This window comes from Triticum urartu, chromosome 1, assembly GCF_003073215.2.
Source record: "Triticum urartu cultivar G1812 chromosome 1, Tu2.1, whole genome shotgun sequence".
Lineage (NCBI taxonomy): Eukaryota > Viridiplantae > Streptophyta > Magnoliopsida > Poales > Poaceae > Triticum > Triticum urartu.
This window is the reverse complement of record NC_053022.1, coordinates 147192288-147211059: the sequence shown is the minus strand read 5'-3', so window position 1 is coordinate 147211059 and position 18772 is coordinate 147192288. Positions and strand designations below refer to the sequence as shown.

Here is an 18772-nt window from a genome sequence, read left to right as displayed (position 1 = left end):
GCATGTTGGGTTGAGCTGCTTCAACCCCAGTTGACCAAAAGCATAGTGACTGCTCAATCTGGTGTTTTGGTGGATAAAGAAAAATACCAGCAATTGGTGGGAAGATTGTTGTACTTGTGTCATACACGACCAGACATTGCATTTGAAGTAACTGTTGTGAGCAGATATATGCATGAGCCTAGAAGCAAACATCTTGAGGCGATATATAGAATCTTGAGATATCTGAAGGGTTCTCCTCGGGAAGGACTGATATACAAGAGTTAGGGACACCTTGTTAGGCATGGTTATTGTGGTGCTGATTGGGTTAGCTGCCTAGATGACAGGTGATCAACTTTAGGCCATTGTGTTTTTGTAGGAGGAAATCTAGTGTCATGGAGAAGCAAGAAACATGTTGTTTCCAAATCAACTGCAGAGGTTGAATACAAAGCCATGTCCTAGCGATTGAGTGAGTTGTTATGGACAAGGAATCTATTAGAAGAGCTAAAAATATTTAAGAGCAGTTGTATGAATGTATGGTGCGACAAAAAGTCGGCAATTAACATAGCAAACAACCCAGTTCAACATGATAGAACCAAACATGTGGAGATTAACATATTCTTTATCAAATAAAAATTGGATGCTAGGATCAAGATAATGTGAGTTCAGGGTAGCAAATTGTAGATTTGCTTGACTAAAGCACTGAGAACCAGAGAATGCAGTTTAGCGTGTGACAGGATGGGAATGATACATATCTATCACCCCTCTTGAGGGGGAGTGTTTTATGAGAGTGCTCATCACCTGGCCCATGAGGCCTAGGCCCACTACTACCAAGTGACGTAGAAGGAGGGCGTGAGGATGTTTGCTCAGACAAGAGTCGCCAGTGCATCGACGCGCAGGTTAGCCCATGAGGCCCATGACCACTACCGCCAAGTGACCTAGAAGGAGGGCACGAGGGTGTCTGCTCAGGCAAGAGCTGCCAGTGGTATTGATGCCCTGGTTAGCCTCCATCTCAATAGTTGTAACAGAAGTTAATATGCAACTTAATTGGTGGAGTGTAGCTAAGAACATTTAGCAACTTAGGACGCTCGTGGATTAGATAACGTGCAGCTAGTAGGCAATTTAGCGTTAAATAACCAAAACACAGAGCTACTAGTTTGGGTGCACCTATTTTGACCCCCAAAAATGCCTATGATAAGGATTATGAGTTGTGCGACTAGTCTTACAGTCCTAACATCAGTGTTGACCAGGTGTATCGACTTGACTCATAGAGGTAATCAATCGACTACTCGACTTCTCCACGACTAATCTCGACTAGTCCAGGAATTTGAGTCGAGCGACTACGTTTTTGCTGTAAAAGGGCCTATCCCTAGGTGTTAGGGCTGGCGGATAAGGCCATGCTCGTGGAGCCCTAGCTCCAGAAGAAGCTCTCCAGCCCGACACCCATCCAACTGCCTCTTCCGTTGCCACCTCTACTGTCGTTGTCGTGCCGCCAGCTGTTGATGCTCTACCCCTAGCTATCCTCCACGGCTGTAGCAGGTTGTTCCTATTGTTGGTGCTTTTCTCCTTTGCCAGCTCTTCTCCCCTAGCTGATGTTGCTTTTGCTTTGCGTGCTGCTTCGCTCCTCCTTCAGCTGGTGGTGTGGTGCTTGGTGTTGCTCCTCCCCTTGTTCTCATGGTCGATGGGAGAAGTACCAACAACACCACACCCTGATGACAATGTCTATGCCTAAATTGAAGTGGAGGATTTGGTTGCGCACTATTGGAGTCTCCCGGCGACTGACCTGGTCGAGCTTTCCCATCGATTCAATCCATCCACTTAGAGTGTTCTGGTTGTTGTCGTTGCTGTTTTCTGGGAGGCTAATACAAAGGTGGTCGCCGCTGAGCCGCATGGGAACCAGTGCTGGTCAGGATCGCTTCAGCGTCGGACCTCGCTGAGCATCACGTCCTGTTCAATATCCTTGTAGGCTAGGTGCCATGGCAGCCATTGTCGAGCGGCATGGGGGTGGGTGTTAGATTAATCATGTCCTCTATTATTCAAGCTTTGCTTTCTTCTTTGAGTTTGTTGTAATAATAAGGAGGTGCATAGGCCATGACGTGTTGGCCATGCCCTGAACACTATGGGCTCCTTGACTTGCTAGGCACAACAGTCAGCAAAACGAGTGGGTGAGCAGGGCGCAACTGGCAGGCGCGCTCCTGAGTGTACGTTGCTGCGGCAGAGGGTGCATATCTCCTCAGCTCTTGCCGCTTGAGAATTAATCCCAGAAATAGCAAAATGGCATGCGATGTAGTGCCGACCAAAACACTCCTCTTTTCTTGGTTCTCTCTTGCTGGTCTTCCTCTGCTTCTTGGTTGCAGTTTTAGTGTGCACTCAACCCATTTGAGCTTTTGCCTGATTTAGGTTCCTGTGAGATTGAGCGTCTCGTGGTATCCGCGGTCATAGTGAGGCTGAGGAAGGCTTGTAGACCATCATTTGGCATTGGAGCTCGAGGCAGGAGGAGAAAGCAATTGCATATTCACCGCCGCTGACGGAGATAGCCAAGGCAATGAAGAAGCGGACTGAGGCGGAACGTGCGGAATTGGTGGAAGTAGAGCAGAAGGAGAGGAAGGCTTGTAGACCATCATTTGGCATCGAAGCTCGAGGCAAGAGGAGAAAGCAATGGCATATGCACCGTCGCCGACGGATATAGCCAAGGCAACGAAGAAGCAGATCGAGGCGAAACGCGCGGAATTGGTGGAGCAGAAGCTGAAGGCCATCAAGGTCAGCGGAGGAGGTGGGTTGCTGTTGCTGACTACGCAGCCCGTCATTGTGCCTCAGCAACCGCGCCTCCATGTCACATGGCCGCAGCTCACACGCACAAACTATATGATTTGGGCCATGAAGATGTGTGGCCCTGCAAATCGGCCCATGTGTGGGAGGTGATGTTGAGCACAACCGTGGATTATGACATGGACAAGGAAGCTTTGTTCACGATCTATTCTGCTATACCAGACTCTGTGATATCGTCTCTCGCCAGCTGTGATTATGCTAAAGCTGCTTGGGATGCCATCAAGATATCTCATTTGGGGTATGATCGTGTGAGGGAAGCAAGTCTTCAGTCACCGTGCAAGGAATTTGAGGTGTTGTAGATGGGAGACACGGAGTTCATTGATGACTTCGTGAGCAGGATTACAATGCTCCTTGCAGGGATCCGTGCACTTGGTGACATATTGTTAGAGTTGTGCGTGGTCCAAAAGTTCCTTCAAGTGGCACCGGTGCACTATATGTAGATTGTCACTTCGATTGAGCAATGTGTGCCGCTTAAACCCTCATTTTGGAGGACCTTGTCGAACGATACAAGGCGCATGACGAGCGAGTTCGTCAAACGCTTCGGCAACCCCGTCGATGGTATGCACCTTATGGTATCTCGTTGTAAGTGGGAACATTTCGTTGGTAACAAGAGATCCGAGGTGAGTTCTGGGAGTGAAGAAAAGGTAGGAGGTGGAAGTGTTACTTCTAGTAGACAGAGCATAGAACAACCAAAGGGGGAATGGAAGTTTGCCAATAAGAAAGTGAGATGTGTGGCAGAAAAGATGGGCCATTGAGGATGTTGATCTGCTGTTGTAAGATTATATAGCCTTGATCTTAGTCTGACAAGGCCAATTTGCTTGACGGCAAATGCAGGGGATACTTCATGGACTTGACATGCTAGGTATGGACACTTAAATTTCAATGCATTGCGTGATCTTGCTAGAAAGCAAATAGTAGTGGGACTACCTTAGGTAGATCATATAGAACAGATCTGTGATGCTTGCAGGGTAGAGCAATCACTAAGAATTGTGCATGCTGATCTATGTGGGCCTGTATCACTAAGACTTGTGCACGCTGATCTATGTGGGCATGTATCACCACCAACGCCGGCAGGGAACAACTACTTGTTGTTGGTTGTTTATGATTACAATAGATACATGTGGATAGGTTAAAAAGTAAATATCAGGCTTTGGCAACTATACATAAAAGTCAGAAAGAGAGGAGAGATGAAAAGTAAGTGAGTTGTGAACTGAAATATCTTAGAACAGACAGAGATGGAGAGTTTAATTCAAAGAATTTTGTTGAATATTGTGATGAGCATGGAATTAAACATGACCTCACCACACCATATTCACCACAACAAAAGGGTGTGGTAGAACGTAGAAATCAGACAGTCATCTACATAGTAAGAAGTCTTTTGAAAAGCATGTGTGTTCCTAGATCATTTTGGGGAGAGGCAGTCACCACGGTTGTGTATATCTTGAATAGAGCTCCTACAAAGTGTGAAGGACAGGATACCGTATGAGGCTTGGTTTAACAGAAAGCCAAAAATTTATCACTTGTGCACTTTTTGGTGTGTTGATTATGTAAAGATCACAAAGCCAAACCAGTCTAAGCTAGAGGACAAAAGCATCCGTGTTGTTCCAATTGGATACGAACCACTGACAAAAGCCTACAGGTGTTTCAATCCTACAAGCAAGTCATTGTCACAAGGAATGTGGTGTTTAATGAAGCAAAACCGTGGGAATGGAGTGCGGTGTGAGATGCAAAATAGGGGAATTGAGTTTTCAGTCTACTATCCTGCGCTAGAAGCTACTACTAAAAGTGAAGCAGCAGTAAGGACCTAGCAAATCACTCAACACCAGAAGTGACCTTGACCTCAGTGATGAGAATGAGTGCATGCTCGGGGCAGAAGAGCCGATGTCTCTAGAAGATGCATAGGAAGAGGCATGTTGGCGAAGAGCCATTGATGAAGAGATGTCATCAATAACTTAGAATGCCACTTGGTTCCTAATTGATCTACTGGTGGAACACAAGGCTAGTTTTTCTCAAGTGAGTGTACAAAGTCAAAAAGAGTCCAAGTGGTGAAATTTTAAAGCACAAGGCTCGCCTAGTTGCAAAAGGGTAGCCTCTTGTCTATCATGATGCACATGCAAATACGGTTTCAGAATGGCGCTACCTACTCATTCAAGCTTGTCAGCATGCTTATTAACGGGCAAACCAATAGATTTCCCGACATCAATGTAATATGCAGAAAGAGACACACTCCTCGGTCTTCTATCCCTGCATGATGCTTCCATCTGGATGGGCCTTGTTAGGAACGCATCCCTTGACGAACCCATTCATCCTTTCGCATGGGAACATGTTGTGAAAGAATACCGGTCCCAGTTTGATTATCTCATGAACAAGATGGACCAACGACGTACCATAACGTAAAAAAATGCGGGCAGGAAGTAGATCTCAAGCTCACATAGTATGACAATGATTTCTTCTTGTGGCCTTGCGAGTCGTTTCAAACTAATAGACTTATGAGAGATAACGTCGAAAACATTGCAAAGGTCAAGAAGTGTATCGCGGACATGCTTGTCCATTACTCCTCTTAAGTTCAACCGGAAGTAACCTTGTCATTATCACATGACAGTCATGGCACTTCATTCGAAGACCCGGCGTTTTTTCATGTCTAAATATCTCCAAGGGCTCCCATAGTACCCGGAACTAACTTTGATACCTCCGAGGCACTTGAAATTTGATCAATCTCATTGTCATCTAGAGTGAAGCAAGCGCGGGGACAATGATCATGATGAGGAGACTATGTACCCACTACCTATAATAGAACTTGTTCTTCTTATCTAAGATCTTGGAGTAGATATTGTGCTCTAGGAGTTTTGGATTGAACTCTTGCTGCCATATCGGCCTACATTCGTCTAGAGCGATATCTAGCACTGCACGCTGAAGTTGTTCCTTCAAAACTTGTGTTGTACACATCGTAGCAGCAAGGTGGAGTTGCTCCTCCACAACGCTTGTGCTGCTTCAGGTGGCATGAGAGCCTCGTTGACCCATACTAGTTCTTACTATCCTCTTCGAGAGCAAGTTGCAGCAAGCAATGGAGCAATTTGGGAAGAGGATGGATGCTGCAGAACAACAAATCAAAGAGTTGTGTGAAGATCTTAATCGGAGATTTGACCAGCTGGTCGAGATGATAAGAAAGGGTCACCAATGAAGGAGATTCATCTAAAGAAGAAGAAGAGGCTCATCAAAGAAGGAGAGGTAATCTTGGAGCAAGACCGCCACAACAACATGCTTCAAGAAGGCCAATTTATGTTGAAGCTTCTGAAGGTGAAGAATATGATGATACCCTTGAAGAACTAGATCTCTACGCATATCGGAGAGTAACAACCCTACATATGCAAGAGATACATACAAGGTGAAAGCTGAGATCCCAACTTCTAAAGGAAATGTTGATATTGAAGGGTGCCTAGACTGGTTATATGAAGTGGAGACTTTCTTTGAGGTCATGGAGGTTTCAGAAGATCGTAGAGTTCCTTTGGTCACATACAAGCTGAAAGGAGGAGCCGGTGCATGGTGGCATCGCGTTCAAGAAGAGCGCAAGCTGAGAGGAGAACCTCGTGTGAGAACTTGGCAGCAAATGAAAGGTCTCTTGAAAGGGAGATTTTTGCCAGCTGATTATGACCAGATCCTATTTATCCAATTTCAAATTTCTGCTCAAGGAAATAGGACCGTTGCAGATTACATTGAGGAGTTTCTAAGGTTACAAGTGATGTGCAACCTTGCTGAAACTGAAGATCAACAAGTTGCAAGGTACATCAATGGTGTCGATGATGCGATTCAAGATCGATTGATGATGCAACAAATCTGGTCAATTGATCAAGCACAAGCTCTGGTCTTAAAGGCAAAGAGGTTTGTGAGGACAAGAATGGCAACTAAGGCTCCATATCCTCCATATCCTCATGCCAAAGGCAAAATGACCCATCCAGAAGCAAACTAGAGGCAAGCGTAAGTCAAATAAAGGCCCAAAATATTATAAATGTGGTGAAGAGGGACACATATCCAGCAGTTGACACTAAGGAAATTTGTTAACACAACTATCCATGATGGTGAAGGCGATGAGGAAGAATACGAATCTGAAGATGTAGAGGGACAATAGGTTTGTCAAGAAGAAGGTGAAGAGGTGGTATGTGTGATTCAGCGTCTCCTATGTTCCACACCACAACCAGACGTCACACAATGGAAGAAAATATTTGAGAGCAAATGCGCAGTGAATAGCAAGGTATACAAATTAGTGATTGATAGTAGCAGTTGCGAGAATCTTATCTCCCAGAAGTTGGTGAACCATTTAAGTCATGATACTAATGATCATCCAAACCCTACACTATTGGGTGGATCAAGAAAGGAGTGAATATGAGGATTACCAAACAATGCAACATACTACTTCCTTTGGGAAAACATTATTGCTCAAACGTGTTGCGTGACGTAGTTGATATAGATGCCAGCTATGTTCTTCTTGGGAGACCTTGGCAATTTGATGTGGATACTACACACAAGGGCAAGGAAAATTCTTACTCTTTCATTTCCAACAAGAGAAAGATCATTATTTTACCAAACAAACTGAAGGTAATACCCCTAAGGAGGAGGGGAAAACTATGTTAACTATCTCCCATACCTCTCATGAGTTTATGGAAGACTTGAAGGAGGCAAATTTGTGTGCTACACTTGTTGTAAAAGGAGAAGAGCGCCTGACTGTTCAAATTCCAGCAAAGGTACGTGGTTTATTGGCAGAATTTCAGAACATACTTGGAGAGCCACAAGGCCACCGATGATAGGAATTCAACATAGAATTGACTTAATTCCGGGAGCAAGTCTTCCTAATCTTCCATGCTATCGAATGAGCCCAAAGGAGCATGATATATTGAAGGAGAAAGTGGAGGAATTGCTTCAAAAGGGGCACATTTGAGAAAGTATTAGCCCATGTGCTGTACTAGCCCTACTCGCGCCAAAGAAAGATGGATCTTGGCGCATGTGTGCGGGCAGTAGAGCCATTAACAAGATCACTGTAAGGTATAGATTCCCTATTCCCTGTCTGGATGATATGTCGGATCAGCTTAGTGGAGCAAGAGTGTTCACAAAGCTGGATTTAAGAAGTGGATATCATCAAATCCGTATCAGACCCCGGGATGAATGGAAAACAACCTTCAAGGCAAAAGAAGGTTGTTTGAATGTCTAGTCATGCCGTTTGGACTCTCAAATGCACCAGGTACCTTTATGCACTTCATGAATCAAGTCCTAATGACCCTTCTTATCCCACTTTGTTATGGTCTATTTCGATGACATCTTGATCTATAGCGAGGATGAGGATGAACACTTTGATTACATTCAGAAGGTGTTGGAAGTACTAAGGGAAAATCAGCTCTACGTCAACTTGAAGAAATGTGTTTTCTTGCAAATACAACTTCTTTTCCTTGGATTCGTCATAACATGTGACGGTATTCGTGTTGATTATTCTAAGGTTGAAAGCAATCCGAGAATGGCCAACTCCGAAGACCATTTCTGAGGTAAGAAGTTTTCATGGCCTTACAACTTTCTATAGGCGATTTGTGAAGAATTTCAGCACTATCATGGCACCAATTACCGAGTGTTTGAAGAAAGGAAGGTTCCAATGGACAGAAGCAGCTGAAGCTAGTTTCAATGAGATTAAACAAAAACTATCACAAGCTTCTGTCTTGGTGCTACCTGATTTCAACAAGAGTTTTGAGTTGGAGTGTGATGCAAGTGGAGTAGGCATTGGAGCTGTTCTATCTCAAGAAAGGAAGCCCCATTTCTTTCGTTTGTGAGAAGTTAAGTGAAGCTAGACAAAAATGGAGCGCCTATCAGCAAGAATTGTATGCCGTTTCATAGCCTTGAAAACTTGGGAAGTTTATTTGCTGCCTAAAGAGTTCATTGTATATAGTGGCCATCAATCCTTGAAGCATTTTAGAAATCAAATGCATGTTGACCGCATGCTAGCGAGATGGGCCGATGCTTTGAGTCGTCGTGCACTCCTCTGAAGAGGTTTAACTATCTCATCATGCATAAATCTGGGACAACTAACCGAGTGGCCGATGCTTTGAGTTGTCGTGCATGCCTCTTGACTTCTTTTGAGGCTGAACTTCCAGGCATGGATCAAATAAAGGAGTTGTATGAGGATGATGAAGACTTGGCCATGTTTGGGTGAAGCACATCAGGGGTAGCCATTAGGTGACGACTATTTGGTGCAGGATGGCCATCTCTTCAAAAATGATCGTTTGTGCATCCCAAGGAGTTCTCTGCGCAACAAGCTAATTAGAGAACTCCATTCAAGTGATCTTAGTGGCCATGTTGGACGGGAGAAGACTATCACTAACCTAGAAGCTCGCTACTTTTGGCCACAACTACAGAGAGATGCTGAAAAGTTTGTTTAGCGATGCCCCATATGTCAAACCTGCAAAGGCCAAGTCTAGAACACAGGGTTATACATGCCTTTGCCTATTCCTGTTGCTCCATGGGAGGACATCTCTATGGACTTCGTCTTGGGCTTGCCAAGAACAAGGCGAGCAAGTGATGTTGTGTTTGTGGTCATGGACAGATTCTCTAAGATGGCTCATTTCATCCCATGCTACAAGATAACGAATGCTCATCATGTGGCAAAATCTATTCTTTCGAGAAGTGGTCAGACTTCACGGAGTACCAAGGTCCATCGTGTTAGACTGTGGTAGCAAGTTTCTTGCTGCATTTTGGCTCACTTTGTGGAAGCAATTCAACACTGAATTGAAATTTTCTAGCACTGCTCATCCACAAACAGATGGACAAACGAAAGTGGTTAACAAGTTTTTGGGTAATCTGATCCGTTGCATTTGTGGAGAAAGAAAGGGACAATGGGATTTAGCTCTATCTCTTGCAGAGTTCTACAATAATTCCAAGCATAGATCCACGGGAAGGAGCCATTTTTCCATTGTCTACACTAAAGTTCCAACACACATGGTGGATCTGGTGAAGCTACCATCAAGGGGAAACTCAAAGTCTGCATTGTCGTTTTCTGATAATTACACTGAGTTATTTGAAGAGATTCGTGGTGTTTTGGAAGCACAAAATCAGAAATATAAACAATTTGCTGACTGCAAAAGGAGGCCAAAATCATTCCAAGTTGTTGATAAGGTGATGGTATACCTCCGAAAAAGAGGGGCTAACTTTAGGTGTTAAAGGGAAACTTAGGCAGCGAAGGTATGGGCCCTTCTCTATCGTGAGGAAGATAAATGATAATGCTTATGTGATAGATCTTCCAAGCGACATGGGTATATCCAACACTTTCAATGTTGCGGACTTGACTCTCTACCATCCAAAAGAAGCACTCTATGAAGATAACTCGAGGGCAAATTCCAAACAACTAGGGGAGAATGATGAGGAGACTATGTACCCACTACATATAATAGAACTTGTTGTTCTTATCTAAGATCTTGGAGTAGATCTTGTGCTCTAGGAGTTCTGGATTGAACTCTTGCTGCCATATCGGCCTACATTTGGCACTAGAGCGATATCTAGTGCTGCACGTTGAAGTTGTTCCTTCAACACTAGTGTTGTACACATCGTAGTAGCAAGGTGGAGTTTGCTCCTCCACAACCCTTGTGCTGCTTCAGATCATCACTTTTTGATGTTTTGCCCTCAGCCATGTCATTCCGACCGTTTGAGTCAATTCATTCCTTATAGTGTGTTCTTTCAAATCTTTTCTTGACTTTGGAACATCTTTTGTCTTTTTGGCATGTTGAACAGGGTACCAACCACTCTAGCAGACATTTTTCATGATATGTATGGCATCAACACTATGAGGTGTATTGAAAAGATGCCAGTAAGGCAAGTCCCAAAAAACAGACTTCCTTTTCCATACTTTTTAACAACGGATCGAGGGCCTTCCGCTTTGTCTTTCCATTCGCAGGGCACTATTTCCAACACTTCAACAAATGAGGATTTCTTTTCTGCTCCTCTTACGTGGCCTTTGGCAGTCTCTTTTGTACCGTTGAACAAATCTCTATGACTTCTCCACTCGTCATCCTCATTAGGCCACCCCCCATGCTCTATGAACACGGTTTTCTTAGAGCCGCCTGTTATGCGCTTTAGCTGGACATAAGACGTATCATCCATTCACTTAACACAACCGCAGTGTTCGTGGCACACCTAGCCAAAGACATGCCCATAACCGAGATACTCATGCACGTTGTAAGCAAGATAACTCTCATAGGGAAATATTTTCCTTAGCTAGCGTCCTAGGTTTTGACACCTTCAACAACCCATAATGTGAGTAGCTCCTCCTTCAGTAGCTCGAGATATAAGTTAATACCATTCCCCGGTTGTGTCGGCCCTTGAAATATCATAACTATCTGTATATACTTCCGCTTCATGTAGTGCCAAGGTGGTAGGGTGTAGAACCATACAAAGATAGGCAAGGTCTTGTGTGTGCTGCTTTGGTTGCTGAAAGGATTAATTCCATCTGTACTCACACCCGCCACGATGTTCCTTGCTTTTCATTGGCAACCATTTGCAGTGTGCCTCAACATGCCGTCGTCTTCACCCGCCAGCTTCCTATCCTTGTGGCAATGCAAGTGCTCCGCGTCTTGTTGGCATGTAGATACTGCAAACGAGGAATGATAGGAAAGTACAATACAACCTTATGAGGAGTTTGCTTTTCCTGGTTGAATCGGGGTTCCTCGCACTTTCCAGACTGTTCGGTATTCGTACTCATTCCGATAAATGATACAGTCATTGATGCAGGCGTGGTATCTTAAGTGCAGCAAATCAATAGGGTTCACGACCTTCTTTGACTCATCGACGACAGTAGGTAATGTGTTACCATCGAGAAGAACTTCATGTAGATACTCCAATGTAGCATCCATGCTCGAGTCCGTGCTTTTGTGTGTTGCCTTGATGTCTAGAAGCTTGAGCGTGACGTTGATCTTGGTGTCCTTGGGATTACAAACACGATGCAATGGAGTTTTTGAGAGGAAGAGAGTGAGGAAAGGAAGAAGAAAGGCTCACATGCCTACACTGGGGTGAGCTCAATTATTGCCCCCCATACACATTTGTAGCATTGGCAACAAAATCGACGCCACTATTACGAAAAGCACTTTCGATGCTACAGAAGAATCAACGCCACTAATAAAACACGCACAGAGGTGCACATGACATGTGGGTCCCAATATATCTTGTGACGAAGGTCGAAATAGCCCACACCACTAGTGGCCAACGCCTCTAGATTTCGGGGCCCACATGGCATAAGCGGATAATGTTACTTGTGGCATTACCCTTACAGACCAACGCCAATAGAAAAGGAAGTAGTACCGGCAAAGGATCTTTTTAGACACCGCTATCAACTCTTGGCTTCGCAGGTAGCTGGGTCCAATTACTAGTGCCGTTGGTGTCCTCCAACGACACTAATGTGAACTCACAAGTAGCGCTGACAAAGTTTCTCACGCTTGTGGTTTTTACCGAAGATACTAGTGGCGCACGGATTTTGGTCGGCGCCATTAAATTTCTCAACCTATAAGGGTTTTCCTACTAGTGAACCAGAGAAGTGAGGGACTGGATAAGATAAGGAAGACCAGACGGGGCGGTGCCAAATCGGATGGTGCATGCATGTGTACTCGAACAAGACAACCAACACACACACGCGCGCTTTTTAGCGTTTGGGTCTAATTTCTAATAGTGGTTGTTATTGAATTTTATACTATAGATAGTGGACAATGTTGTGGAAAGCAATAGGCTTTATAATCTACTTGTTCATGGGCTAGATCTTATTATTATTTTTCTTGTATTCATATGTCAGCTACTTGCTTTAGAAGTTCACATACTGTACTTATCTAGTTATTTGTATCTTTCTTACCGTTGATAATTGATTTTGATCTAGGAAGCATGATTTTAGTGGCTTCATTTTTTTCTTTTTATGCAGTCAACTGTCTTTGGGGTCATGGGTACATCTAACATCGGTTTTGAAGGGGTGCATGGGAGCTTTGGCAATGGCATCAGGAATAAAAAAGGGGAAAATGTCTTAAGCTTTGCTCTAGCCTACGATATGATTGTAGCTAACACCCTCTTTAAAAAGAGAATCACATCTGGTGACTATTAGTAGTGGTCAACACTCTTAGCCAGATTGATTTCAATCTTTCGAGAAGAGAAGATAGGCAGGCGTGCCTAGATTGTAAGGTCATGCCCAGAGAGAGTGTTGTCTCTCAACATAGGCTTGTGGTGGTTGACTTCAGCTTTCGGATTCGTGCCAAAGTCGCTAGAACAAAGTGGTGGAAGCTCAAGGAGGAGGTAGCTCAGGCGTTCAAGGAGACGGTTATTAAGGAGAAGCCTTGCAAGGAAGGAGGTGATGCAGACAATATGGATGAAGATGGCGACTTGCATTCGTAAGGTGGCCTTAGAGGAGTTTGGATTGTCCAAAGGAAGTAGAAGCGAAGCTAAAGATACCTGGTGGTGAAATGATGATGTCGAGAAGGCTATTAAGGAGAAGAAAGATTGTTTCAGACGCCTTTACCTGGATAGGAGTGCAGACAACACAGAGAAGTATAAGATGGCAAAAAAGGCCGCAAAGCGAGCTGTGAGTGAAGCAAGTGGTCGGGCGTATGAGGACCTCTACCAGCGGTTAGACACGAAGGAAAGTGAAAGGGAAATCTATAAGATGGCCAAGATCCGAGAGAGGAAGACGAGGGATGTCGACCAAATCAAATGCATCAAGGACGGAGCAGACCAGCTCCTGGTGAAGGACAAGGAGACTAGCATAGATGGCGGGGAGTACTTCAACTTGTTGTTCAGGTGAAGGACAAGGAGACTAGCATAGATGGCGGGGAGTACTTCGACATGTTGTTCAGGTGAAGGACAAGGAGACTTGCATAGATGGCGGGGAGTACTTTGACATGTTGTTCAATGGGGAGAATGAGAGCTCTACCATTAAACTAACTACTCTTTCGATGATACCAGCAGACGTTTTGTGCGGCGAATCTAGAAGTCTGAGGTCAGGAGGCAAGACGATGGACCCTGATTGTATGCCCGTTGAGGTGTGGATAGGTCTCGAAGACATTGCGATAGTATGGCTAACTAAGCTTTTCAACCCCATTTTTCGGGCAAATAAGATACCAGAAGAATGGAGAGGAGTATATTAGTACCAGTCTTCAAGAACAAGGGGGTGTTCAGAGTTGTACTAGTTACCGTGGAATTAAGGTGATGAGCCATACAGTGAAGTTATGGGATAGAGTCATTGAGCATCGCTTAAGAATGACAAGCGTGATTTGGTTTCATGCCTGGGAGGTCGACCGTGGAAGCCATTTTCTTGGTGCGACAACTTGTGGAGAAATACAGGGAGCAAAATGGTGTTCATTGACTCGGGAAGGCCTACGATAAGATACCACAGAATGTCATGTGATGGGCCTGGGAGAAACACAAAGTCCCAGCAAAGTACATTACCCTCATCAAGGACATGTACGATAATGTTGTGACAATGTTCGAACAAGTGATGGCAACACTAATGACTTTCTCGTTAAAATAGGACTACACCAGGGGTTAGCTTTGAGCCCTTATTTTTTTGCTTTGGTGATGGATGAGGTCACACATGATATACAAAGAGATATCCCATGGTGTATGCTCTTTGTGGATGATGTGGTGCTAGCGATGATAGTCGGATCGGGTCAATAGGAAGTTAGAGCTATGGAGACAAACCTTGAAATCAAAAGGTTTTAGACTTAGTAGAACTAAAATCGAGTACATGAAGTGCGGTTTCAGTGCTACTAGGCACGAGGAGGAGGTTAGCCCTGATGGTCAGGTGGTGCCCTAGAAGGATACCTTTTGATATTTGGGGTCAATGCTGCAGAAGGATGAGGATATCGATGAAGATGTGAACCATCGAATCAAAGCCGGATGGATAAGGCGCCAAGCTCAGTGTGACAAGAGAGTGCCACAAAGCTAAAAGGCATGTTCTATAGGACGGCGTTCAACCCACAATGTTGTATGAAACTGAGTGTTGGCCAACCAGATTGAACTGAAACTACGAAAGCCAGTTATTGTCCCGCTTAGCCCGCTCTTGCGAGCGCCGGGGGGGGGGAGGGGGGTGCGAAACCACGCGTCGTCGCCTCCAACCCTCCCCTCCCCCTCCCCGTCGTCTCCGGACAAAGCCCGGCCGGTGTCGGTGGCGGCGGGCCCTCCTCACTTCGGTGTCTGGCGCTGGACAGCGCGGATGCGCGCAGCTATGCAGGGTGGCGCGGTGCGGCTGCGTCCGGGGCGGCCGGACGGCGGCTCTCTGGCACGGAGGCGCGAGTGGCTGCAGATCCGCTGCCAAGCATTTCATGCCGGCGTGGGGCGGCTGTGGTGAACTTCTCGGTCCAGATCTGGATCGTGGGGGCTCCGCCGGCCTGCTGCACGTGGGCGGCGCGGGCTAAGGTAGCGGGGGCCAGCCGTCGCCGGTCGTCTCGGCTACTGGAGGTGGTTGGCGCGGTGTTATGCCATGGTGAGGTGATCCGATGGCTTTTGCGGCTGGAGTTGCCTAGTTTGGGGGTATGGATGGTGCGGTTCGGTGGGGCGGCGGTGCTCAGAGATGGGTGTCGGCCCCCCGCCGGTGGCGCTAGGTGGTAGCAGCGGGCCTCCTTCGCCTTTCTCTAGGCCGATGGCATGGCTGTGAGTTGGGGCTTGTGCTCGAGCGGATCTGGACGGGGCCCGGGGCGAGTTGGAGTTTGCGCTCTGGATAGGTGCGCTTGGGCTCGATCCGGGAGGTGCCTGTGGGCGTTGAGGTCCCTCTCCTCGCGGGTATGGTGGACGTGGGTGGTGGTCGAGGCTGCGAAACGCTGTCGGGCACATCGGCGTCAAGGGCCACGGACATGGCGTTGTGAGAGTGTGCTCGGCGACAGCCGTCGGGAGTCACGAGGTAGTGTATCCCCCGGTGCACCGGGACTGACTAGAGACGAAGGCGTGGGTGCTTCCTATTGTGGCATCGACCCATACTCCGTGATTCATGCTGGGCTAGGAGTGAAAGGAGCTCCCTTTTACTCCTACCGAGGTGGATGCACCATGACGTGGACGGTTTGTGGAGCCTTGGACATGGATGCCGGGGTGGCGGCCCTGGATGGCGGTCCGCATGGTTGGCTCTCTGGCAGGCACCATGGCGGCAGTGAAGGCATTCCCTCTTGGTCGTGTGGGCGGGGGTAGGTGGTGCAGCGGGTGGCTCGGGCGCGCTCTTTGTCTCTGCCAATGGCGTCGCCCCGATCCGGATGTGGAGTGCTGGGCTTGTCACACTTGCCCTGGAGACCTCGTCTGGTGACGCGGGGAGTTGCGGAGCAAAAGCTCCGCGCTTTGTCACCGACGACGGCGATGCTTGGGGCGTTGTTATCATCTTGAAGACGTCGTCGTGGTGCTCTTCGTGTCCGGGTTTCGGGTGAAAACCTATGTCTGTTCGGGACTCGGCAATGGCGATGCTTAGCGCCGTTCTCCCTCCGGGGAGCGTTGTCGTGGAACTTAGGTGTTGTTCTCAGTTCCTCCTGTACTTTATTTAGCGTAGTCGTGTGCATGATCCGGTTAGCCTGGGATCGGCATTGTTGGAGTGCTACCCCATCCCATTGTATCGTTCAGCCGTGTACTCTGTTTGATTGGTGCTCTATTTATAAAGTGGAAAGCCTGTTTCGAGAGAGAGTGTTGGCCGACTAGGAGACATGTTCAAAAATTAGGTGTGGCGGAGATGCGCATGTTGAGATGGATGTGAGGCCACACAAGGAAGGACCAGGTTTGGAATGATGATATACGAGATAGAGTTGGGCCATATTCAGCGCAGGCCTCTGGAAGCTCCAGTGCATAGCGGACGGCTAAAGCGTGTTGATAATGTCAAGAGAGGTAGGGTAGATCGAACTTGACATGGGAGGAGTCCGTAAAGAGAGATTTGAAGGACTGGAGTATCACCGAAGAACTAGCCATGGACAGGAGTGCATGGAAGCTTGCTATCCATGTGCCAGAGTCATGAGTTGGTTGCGAGATCTTATGGGTTTCACCTCTAGTCTATCCCACCTTGTTTGGGACTAAAGTCTTTGTTGTTGTTGTTGTTGTTGTATGCAGTCAACTGTCTAAATCGTGTGTTTATGTTGCATAGGTTTGCTGCATAAAAGCACTGAAAAGCGTCTTATATTATGGGACAGAGGTAGTACCTTTTTAGCAATCATGTGTTACGCCTCGAGTGTTTGAGCATCTGTTCTTAAGAATCCAGATGGCATGCTTTGATGATGTGTTGATTCAGATGTCTAATTTTGTGCTGTAGATGGTGTACTATCTCTAAGGTAATCTTTTCAATTGCTATTTGCAAGAAAAGGAAGTAAGAAGAGGAGAAAAACTCAGTTTTACTTGCAGATGCTCATTCCTGGAGAGATGTAATGAGCAGATTTTGGACTTGCTCAATCCAAATGCAACAAATTTATAAGTAATCATTAAAATGTAGTATCTGCATATAGCTATTTGGTCGTTGCATCTGCCTGCGCGCCGGGGCTCCCCTGCTACGGAGCGCCGCCGCTTAGTCACCCACTTGCTTGAACCTGACGCCATCAGCATGGACCATCTCCTCCAGACCTACCATGCTCGTGGTCACTGCTGACAGAAGCACATTCGTTCTGGGCTGCTGCTACTATCTCTCTCTCAGATACGTGTACAGAAATGTTAAGTTGTTGCTGCTGCTCTACCTCCTTCTCTCCCCCCGACCGTGCAAACTGCAAAGGCTGCTGCTCTTCTTTCTCTCAGGAGCTTCTCTCTTTCATAGCAAAATACAAGATCTTGCAATAGAATTAATGTGTCAATCCAAAATGTGATTTATTATTGTTATTATGAAAAATATTCGTCTAATGTCAGGTTTAATTCAGAGAAACCTGACAATGATGTGCACGTATTATATTCTTGATGTTGGTATTTCATGCCCTATATCTGTTTGCTAATATGTCTACAGCAACAAACCATCTGTTTTTATGTTTCTCTGCCTCCATCCAACTAGGGCTCTTTTGTGTGTGCAGGACAATCCCAACGATTGTCCATTCATTTCATCCGTCGTGTACATCTTGGAGAACGGAAGTGCCAAACTTCATGTCCCGAACCAACCGGTATATTCTGCACCTACGAATAGCAAAGTAGAGCATGCAACATGCAATACTCAAAATTCGAAGAATATGCCAACTTACAGTTCTAGAGAGAAGATTGGCCAGTTATCACATTACAAGATATTTTGTAAAGGGGGGCTCAGATCAGATAGTTGCACATCACTTGTTGGATGCCTCGCATGCCCTCATCAGCAGCACGGTCCCGTTGCGACAACTTCGCTGAAGATCTCCTGTGGTGGTTGCTTTGTTACTAAGACTATATTAGCTCCGCTTTGTGATACTGTGTGAGATCGTTCAAACCCTGCGTTTGTAATAGGGCTAGTCTTACTTTGGTGCTGCTTAGGTTTTCGCCCCATAACACTCGTTTCGATGGTGGGCGAGTGTGGTGGGTTTCCTAGCAGTGCGTTGAGCTCGCTCTCCCCTTTTCCCTGTTCTTGGACTTTCCGTCGAACTTTGTATTTCCGTTCGAAGTAACGGAAAGGGGTTTGCCCGGTTCAAAAAAAAAGTTGAAAATTACCGTGCACCTAAAATGAGTTAGCTAACTAACTTTTTACTGCCAGGCATGTGTGCATGTGCCTGCGTGTCTATGTCACTCACATTGTATGTTTGTTTGCTGAGGCTTCACCTCCATCACGTTATGTACATCCATTTGTTTGCTATCCAGGTCGAGCTGGTATACGCTCATTCATCAATTAGTTTTTTTACAAGCTCATTCATCAATTAGTTATTTACAAGCTCGTTCATCGGTTTATTTGTTCTTGTCAAGAATAGAAGGTGGGGCTGTTAACAAAGTTTTGGTTACCGAGAAGGTAGGGCGCTAACAAGACTATACTTCGTCCAGCGTTGCTATACACACGACGTCCTATGCACGA

At 46.0% G+C, this 18772-nt stretch overlaps 1 long non-coding RNA gene across 19 annotated transcripts in view; it reads left to right on the top strand.

Annotated features, from left to right (window-relative positions):
• The window catches only part of LOC125552097, a 39541-nt gene extending 21056 nt beyond the window's left edge, over positions 1–18485 (top strand). For 17 of the 19 annotated variants that reach the window (XR_007303392.1, XR_007303435.1, XR_007303401.1 and 14 more), the window contains one exon: positions 17817–18485. This is a non-coding gene — a long non-coding RNA (uncharacterized LOC125552097). Of the gene's footprint in view, positions 1–17077; positions 17097–17797 lie in introns of those variants that run through there. The other 2 variants (XR_007303395.1, XR_007303397.1) reach the window with 2 other exon arrangements.
• The last annotated feature ends 287 nt before the right edge of the window (positions 18486–18772 follow it).